The sequence below is a fragment of the Mustela erminea genome, chromosome 2, assembly GCF_009829155.1.
Source record: "Mustela erminea isolate mMusErm1 chromosome 2, mMusErm1.Pri, whole genome shotgun sequence".
Classification (NCBI taxonomy): Eukaryota; Metazoa; Chordata; class Mammalia; order Carnivora; family Mustelidae; genus Mustela; species Mustela erminea.
The window spans coordinates 106,002,044-106,010,739 of record NC_045615.1 but is presented as its reverse complement, the minus strand read 5'-3'; the positions used below and the strand labels follow the sequence as shown (position 1 = coordinate 106,010,739).

Sequence of the window (8,696 nt, the reverse complement as noted above, 5' to 3'; positions counted from 1 at the left end):
AGATAAAAAATAAATGATTATAATCTGGAAATACAGAAGAAAATCCTAAGTATACTCTTGGTACTGTGTTTTGGCTGGAGAAATCACAAATAAAGGTACTCATCTTTTTTACCAGGACTCTGAACCAACTTAGAAGTAAGATAATGGATTCAGCAGATGAGGAACAAGATATTACTCTTTCTGCTCTGAAAAGGCTAGATTGATGACAGAGTTCATATGTCTAAGCAGTTAGACTTCTTAATGTGTACTAATATTGGAATCCAGAATCATAGAATCTTATCAAATTAGTCCTAGGCAACAAACAAAACATTTCTCTGAAATTACAGGAGAGTACAAGAATTTGTACCATCCTAGGGCACTGTCATATCAAAGTTAACTTAGCCCTGGAGCGTGGTCAAACAGTGGGAGACATGGCCACCAAGCTGACTCTGGCAGACCTACCTTGAAGTGAGCTATGATAGGGTGAGATGGCCTTGCAGCAGCAGCTGGGAAAAGATAAGAGGTTGGTGGAGGAGAATTTAGACAATAATGTCTAAACCTTGCAAAACTGAATGCAATGTGAATGCAAACAAGGCCAGCAAGAATAAGTAGCTGAAGGCAGAAAGCAGGGGAACAGAGAAGCTGTCTGAGAGCCTAAAAATTTTTATGTAATAATTTAAAGATAAAATACATAAGACATAATGACAGAATCAAATTGCCTGTGTTTTGTACTATGTTAGATAATGATTCTTTTAATGATCTTTCAACATGTAAATGTGTAGCTTAGAATGGTGAAAGAAAAAACAAACAGCTCACATGTATAAGAACAACAAATTTGAAATATGAGTTAAACTTTGGAATCACACTATGTCAGCTTTTTTTGAAAGAGCATTTCATTAGAAATCAGGAGCCTTGTATTTAAAATTTAGTTTACCTACCAAATAGTTGTGTGGTCTTGGGGAATAGCCTTAGCCATTATATCTCAAAGTTTGCTCCTCCTTTTTTTTTCCTTACGTAGGGAGTTAGCTTAAATGATCTTTAAGGACCTATCTTTTAATCCTAGATATTGTTTCTAACATAACTCTAATATCCTGTGCTATAATAGTAAACATTAGTACATTTTTGTTCACATTGATAGCTCTTTTTTATTAAAGATGACCTTCCTTTATATCTAATTTATAGTGGCCTGTATTAAAATAGATGTCAGTTCCTAAATAGGCAACATATCCATATTTCTGTGAAATATTTCTTCTTGAGATAATTAAAAATGATCAAAAGGAGCTTGTCAAAATCTAAACCAAAAGAACCTATTTTTATTCCTCATACAATTCTTTCTACTAAATCACTTATAAACTAACTTGTATATCTACCCTTCTATCTCCAGTGTCCCCTGCCCATATACTTAGAAGAGTTAAAGCATTGAAGAATGTCCATTCAGGAAATAGTAAATAGAACAGACAGTGTACTGTTCCAAATACGGCGTTAAAGTTCATTTGCATGCTATTGACTTACTTGGGGGCCTTTTCTTTAAAATACTTAGTATTCTGGATTATTTACTGCTTTGACCTTAAACAACCAACCAAAAGCTCAAACATCCTCTAATCACTAACATTTGACCATATCCTTCATCAATAAGTATTACTCAGATCCTCAAATGTGACGAAAATCTTAGTACCATCTGGTGCATGATGCCTTTGGGATCTAGATGTTTCCATATTCTCTATTTTTATCCAGTTGAGCAGGTATCTGATTACAGAAATCCTTAATAGTTCCTGGAACACAGAAATGCCATTGATCAAGAGTGATTGGGAGACAGAATATAAAAAGGTCTTTCCACACCAAATCCATGGAGAGACTTGGCATGATTTAGTCAGGGAACGTGTAAACATTTTTTACTAGAATGGAAATCTTGGATCTTCAATAAATGCATAAACTTATTTTGCCTTGCTTGGGACATTAAAGAGTGTATTATTCCATAATTCAAAATTTTTAAAAAAATCAAGATTTCAAAACAAGTATACTTTAAACAAGAGGGTTTCAGATCACAAGTTTTCTACTTTGTTGTATGTTTGGAAAGGTCTCAGCAACTCTGGCACTCATTCTTAAAAACCAAAGTTTATATTCCATATGTCTTATTCGACCTTGTGAAAAGGCGCAATCATACAGTAAGGAGTGTGAGGCTCCATTTGGATACTTTCCCAGATTACTCCATAATATATTGACGTAGACTTTCTTTCTCCACAAAGCATTACTTCTCACTTGTGTAAAATTCCGTGCCTCTTAACCTTTAGATGCTTCAGGGAATGTGATAACTTGGGAAACTTGGTGGCGCCTCCTTTCATTAGCTTCCTTAATTCTGGTTTTGGGAGATTTGACTTTATCTTGGAGAAATGCAATAAAACTTGGATACAATTGCAATTTTTAACACAAGAGAGGGCCACAACATTCTCAGCATCATATTAATCTGACAACAAATCCCTTCGAGTCTGCATGGGTATGTTTATCTAAATGCATTAGCTAATTAGGTTGCATCATTTAGGTAAAAGAACAACTAATAACATTTGCACATAAGGACATTTACTCTGCTTGAGATGTGTTGAACTATGAGTGTAGATAAACTGATAAGACAAGAAATAGTCTATCTAAGAGTACACAGAAGAATCAAGAGGAAATACTTCCGTATATATTTTTAAATGCAGGTGGCCGGGGATAGGGTACCTAGTTAAGTAAAACTTCTTTATCTTTACTAAATCAGAGAAGCTGACTCATTTTTGATGTTATATTTTACTCCTCTCTCTTTTGTTTGTGTCCCATACCTGGGAAAGCTGAAATGAAAACTCGGTGCTCCTTCCTTTGGTGCCCATGGGAGATTCAAAGCATGCAATGCCCTCCTCACACATGAGGATCCTCACCCTGCCCACACTCTCTACATACAACAAAGCACACCCTCATCTCTTGTCCCGATTCTCTCATGCAGTTAACTAACCCGTTTGAGAGGCCTACTCTGTCCAGAGACCTCAAATGCGGTCTTTTCATAGCTCTTTATAGCTTTTCATACCTTTTCATAGCCTTTCTTGTGTGAATAGTAGTATCGTCATTCCCAATCTCAGAACCAGTCTTTGTGTGGAGATCAATCATGACTTTGCAAGGATGCATACAAGATCCCCCTATACTGGAACCAACTGGGATTTAGCCACAAGATTCAGATGTATGGGAATCTAAATATCAGCTTTATTCCTGCTAAAATGCTGAATGGGAAGATGTGTTTAAACATGGGCACAGGAAGGAGTTCCTTGTGCTCTACCTCATGAATCATTCAGGATAGGCTGGTTGTCACACGAGGGTAACAAACAGTCCTAAAATATATGCCTGGCAATTAAACACTCCCACCTAGTTACAGGTAGAGTTGAATAACCACAGGCCTCTGTCATGGAAGGATCCTCACCTAAGAGCAGAGAATAGACCAAAATAATGCACAAGAAAAGGAGAGGGCCAGGTTGACGGAAGTGGCCTGGCAAAAAAGACTTTCCTCTTCTAAGCTAATCAATTAGATAAAAGTCCTCATCTTACGGATAGGAGCAGAAAACTGAATGGAAAGAGACCCTAAGTGTCATTAATACCAGTGTCAGTGAAACACAGCCCTCAGGCCAAAGGGGCCTGCCACCTGCTTTTGTGAATAAAGCTTTACTCAAACACAGTTAAACTCCTTGATTTACATATTGACTAAGGTTGCTTTCATGCAATAATGGTGGAGTTGAATAGTTGAAGCAGAGAATCTGTGGCCTGCAAAGCCAAAAATATTGAATTTCTGGTCTTTTATAGGAAAAGTCTACTGACACCTGCTCTAGCAAATTTCTACCTGCAAGACTGTTTAAGGATGGAAAATTTAAGTTAAACAATGAGTTAATGTTAAAATGCAAGGGGAAAAGAAGAATTTAGAAATGTCACTTTTTGTCATTATTGTTTAGTATATTTGTGAAGACTTTGGCTCCCCAGATGTATTTCCAGTACAATACATGGAGGTAAATAAAACAACACCAAAGGCAGGCAAGCCTGACCTTTTTTTTTTTTTTTTTTTAAACATTTTTTTTCATTTATTTATTTTCAGCATAACAGTATCATTATTTTTTCACCACACCCAGTGCTCCATGCAATCCGTGCCCTCTATAATACCCACCACCTGGTACCCCGACCTCCCTCCCGCCACTTCAAACACCTCAGATTGTGTTTCAGAGTCCATAGTCTGTCATGATTCACCTCCCCTTCCAATTTACCCCAACCCCCTTCTCTCTAACTCCCCATGTCCTCCATGCTTTTTGTTATGCCTGACCTTTAATTCTGTTTTAATTCCAGGTTTCCCACTTACATGCTGTGTGGCCTTGGGCAAGTTCATCAGCATCTCTTAACATTGATGGGGATAATAAATATTCAGGGCTTTGTACTGAGTCTGACCTGGAGGGCACTTAGTGAGTGTTGCTTCTCTCTCCTGTGCCTCTGGGTATTTCAGAACCAATTATACAGCCTTTGGTGGAAGCCTCCAGTGACATGGAGACAACTTTTCAGCAAGACACCACTTTTTTATAATCAACCCTCTTCCCAAAAAGAAGTACTCATTATTTAAAAAATATATATATATATTTTTTCTTTATAGTCAAATTTAACCTTAATTTACCTCTCTTTCACCTGTTTCGATGACTATCCTCTGTACTTACAAATGTGTCCCCGACTGTCATCAAAGTTCCGGCACAGGTCTGTGATAAAGTGGTCATTAATTATTAAAAGAGGTTTAGGTATATTTTATAAAGCAAAATGTGTTCACAAGGACTATCTTTTATTCCAAGGGCATGTAATTCCTACCATTCTCATATTAAAATAACTTTTATTAATAACACATGCTAAAGTTAAACTAGATTTTAATCTATAACTTTTTAATTTAAAATACAGTGATTGTATATATTTATGTATATTTATTTATTTATTTATTTATGAAGTCACAGCAAAAATCACATTTGTGACACTTTCCCAGTCCCTTTTTTTGTCTCACAAGAATGATTCACAAATTGTTAAAACAAAACCCAGATCCACTGAAATACACAGTTGAAGGACACCAGGCTTCCATACACATGACTTTCAAATTCAAGTTTAAAACAATGTCATTACATCATTTCCCCTTTGTCCTTCGTCAGAGAAAACAAGCCCTGTTTTGAGCAACTTTGGTTATGAGTTTTCAGCTCTGTACGGCCATGGCTACCCTTCAGCCTCCTGGATTCTCTGCTTTGTCAAGAAGGTAGATTCTGGGATTCCTCCCAGGGGCTGCGCTTCTCTCCTACAGTTGTTTGTTTGGGCTGCTTGGGGCTCCGCCCACCATAGGCTCCGCCCCTCTCCTCCCACCCCAGTTCCCACCCCACTAGCTCACCCTCTGTGGGTCTCACTCAGCCTTCATTAATAAGAACAAATTCCATTGTTCACGTTAGGACCAGTGACAATCCTGTGCCAAATACCGGGTGAGAAAATTCTATACCTGAGAAGTCTGTGTCTGCAATCAAGCATTTTACAGAGGAGGAAAGCAACACTTGTAAATTAATGGCCAAGTGCAAACAGCTGGTCTAGCAAGGCAGAGAAGTCCATTTAGGTTTTGAGAATCTGAAGACTGCGGGCCTAATGCGTACGAGGCAGGTCTGCCGAGCAGAAGAAATTAGTTTAGATGGGATACTTGAGCCCATCCTGAAGCTGACCTCTCTTAAATCACCGCGATCCTTCTTTCTCAACTGAATCAGGGTCAACAGGCCTGCTGCTTCCCACTGCCTCTCTGGCGGGGACCCTGTTTTCCACATTCCAAGCGTCTGTCCTTGGAGCTGAATGAAATCAACCGTCCTGTCTCAAGGGCTCTCAACTTCACAACTCTGCATTCCTAGTCTTTCCAGCCAGACTGGCCTCGGTTTTCACGAAATGGGCGTTTAGGCCATTTGGCATCTGTCGGTTCCATTCTGTTTTCTTATCAGTGGGATAGGAAGTTCGCGGAATTGGAATCCGCCCTTCAGACTGCATTTTGTTTCCGCTGAGGGTGGAGATTTAAAATGAGCAGCAGAGAAACGTGATTTCCCAGTTAGAGTGGAAACGTCTGGAAGAAGCGGACTGAAGACACCAAGAATATCTTCAGTAAATTGGATGTCCTCACAAGTCCTTCCAAATTAAAAAAAAAAAAAAAAAAAAAAGCAGATTCATAAAACGGGTCATACATATCGCAAAATCTATTTTAATATTTAAAAAAACAAGTATAATCAGGCCTGTATTACAAATATATAAAATAGTTCATATTATATAATAATGTCATATATTATATAGTTGTGATTGGTATGCTTATACATGCGATGTGTGTTTTTACATGTATTTGCATATACTTAACATCCATAATCCTAATTAGAACCCTGTTTCCAAGGTGGAGTCTGCACTTACCTGAATCAAACGCACCCAGAAGGCTTGTTTATTCCTCCTGGGTCCCTCTTCAAATCCACCGGCTCAGAAATTTTAGGACTGTAGACTAGGAGTCTGCACTTTAGACAAATTTCTTAGCTGCACTGAAGTTTAAGAACACATGATGTAAAAATATCTGTTTAAAAATGTATTTTGGATCCTTTCTATCTAGGGTCTTCTATGCATGCTTCTCACAACTAGATCCTGTGTCTATCACCTAACATCGCCCAAAAAAATTATCCCAGGACTGACAAGTCACTGTAAACACTATTTTAAGGCTGCATAATATAATATGTGGAAATTCTCTAATTTAATCATTTTTCATATTTATTCAACAGTTAGATACTTCCAGGTTTTTGCTCTATAAATAAAACTGGTGTGAATCTCTCGAAGCATACAATTTTTTCTCACATCGAACTCTTATCGATTAACTCCGGTGATTCTAACTGTATCCACAGTGTATTAAAACACACTTTTGCGGCATATTTGCCAGAGACAACCCTATTATTTTAACTTATCTTTAAATGAATGTGTAATGCTTTATGTATGTGTAACTCAATTATCATTGATATTTATTTTATGAGATATTTATGATTCATACCAAATACCTACTGTAGGCACTGTTTTTTTCTTTTTCCTTGATATTTGATCTTTGGAGTTTTTGTTTATTAAGAATAATAACTCGGGGCGCCTGGGTGGCTCAGTGGGTTAAGCCGCTGCCTTCAGCTCAGGTCATGATCTCAGAGTCCTGGGATCGAGTCCCGCATCGGGCTCTCTGCTCAGCGGAGAGCCTGCTTCCCTCTCTCTCTCTCTCTGGCTGCCTCTCCGTCTACTTGTGATTTCTCTCTGTCAAATTAATAAATAAAAATCTAAAAAAAAAAAAAAATAAAAAAAAATAATAACTCTTGGGCATCTGGGTGGTTCAGTTGGTTAAGTGTCTGCCTTTTGCTCAGGTCATGATCCCAGGATCCTCAGATTGAGTCTAGCATCCTGCTCGGTTGGGAGACTCCTTCTTCCCCTACCCTTCCCCCATGCTCTTTTGTCCACTCTCTCTCTCTCTCAAATAAATAACATCATAAGAAAAAGAATCATAACCTTTAACATAAAGGTTTAAAATAAGTGTTGCAAATTTATTTGCTTTTTTTTTGTCTTTGAGTTTTATTTATTATAGAAAAATAAATTGTCTGATTTTTTTTTATTTGATTTTGCAGAAAACTTTTCTGTTCTTATATTACATTTAACTTGTATTCAGTTCCAAGCATTTGTTAGATATTATGTCATTTAATTTTCCAGGTACTTTGTATATGACTTTTTTTTTTTTTTTCTTTCTGTGAATTCTTTGGAACTTCTTCTCAGTTATATTGGAAGAAGATTGTCAGTGAGTCAAAACTACTCTGGTATTCTGGTATGACCCAATGAGGGAAATACAGCCTTCCAACTTGGTACTCTTGGTGGATGGTGTCCCATTTTGTCTCAGTTGGGGAAGTGGGTGATGTGATGGCCACAGTGACATATGGTGGCATTAAAAATCCTTGCAAGGGCTGATCTATCTTTCCTGGAGGCAGTAATGACCTCCCTCGGAATCAGAACCCTAGCCTTGGGCAACTTCAAAGTCACAAGTGCTAGAGTTCCACGTGCATTGGTCCATAGCATAGAGGATCACATAGAGGGTCGCTGAGGAGAGGAAACGTCACAAGGGTCTGGTCTGGGCTCAGGGCAGGCATGGCACTGTCATCCTTCGAAGGTCAAGGGAACATAGTAAATTTCAAGAAAGGCCCTTTAGATTGGGCAGGGGGAAATAGCCAACACCCTAAATTGTCCCATTTAGGGATAGAACTATAGAGGTTAGGAATCAAGCACAAGACAGAACATCAATGATGAGGTTGTTATTGTCACCCATTCATTGCGTTTGTTTTAGAAGAGTGTTTCCTCCTGAAACAGAGACCCATGCTCCCCTAGATCAAACTTAAACAAGTTCCTTTTGAAATTTATTTTTCTCATGAGGGATATCTTCGTAAGGAAAATATTTATCAGTATCACATATTATTCAAAAATCTGATTTAAAATGACTCAATAGGGTTAATAATACATATCTGTCTAACAGTATGTGAAATTATGCATACAGGCATACCTTCTCAAACTTTTATCTTAGCTCAATTGCTGGCTCATGATAAACATTTGGAATTGGTTAGCTTCCTCCCAGGCCCAGGGGCCAATCACCCCACATCCACTCTAACAGAAAG

General features: G+C 38.0%; 1 long non-coding RNA gene across 1 annotated transcript in view; it reads left to right on the top strand.

The window, feature by feature from the left end:
- The first annotated feature begins 339 nt into the window (after positions 1–339).
- The window catches only part of LOC116583638, a 32,082-nt gene continuing 23,725 nt past the window's right edge, over positions 340–8,696 (top strand). The window contains exon 1 of the long non-coding RNA XR_004282813.1: positions 340–502. This is a non-coding gene — a long non-coding RNA (uncharacterized LOC116583638). The remainder of the gene's footprint in view (positions 503–8,696) is intronic.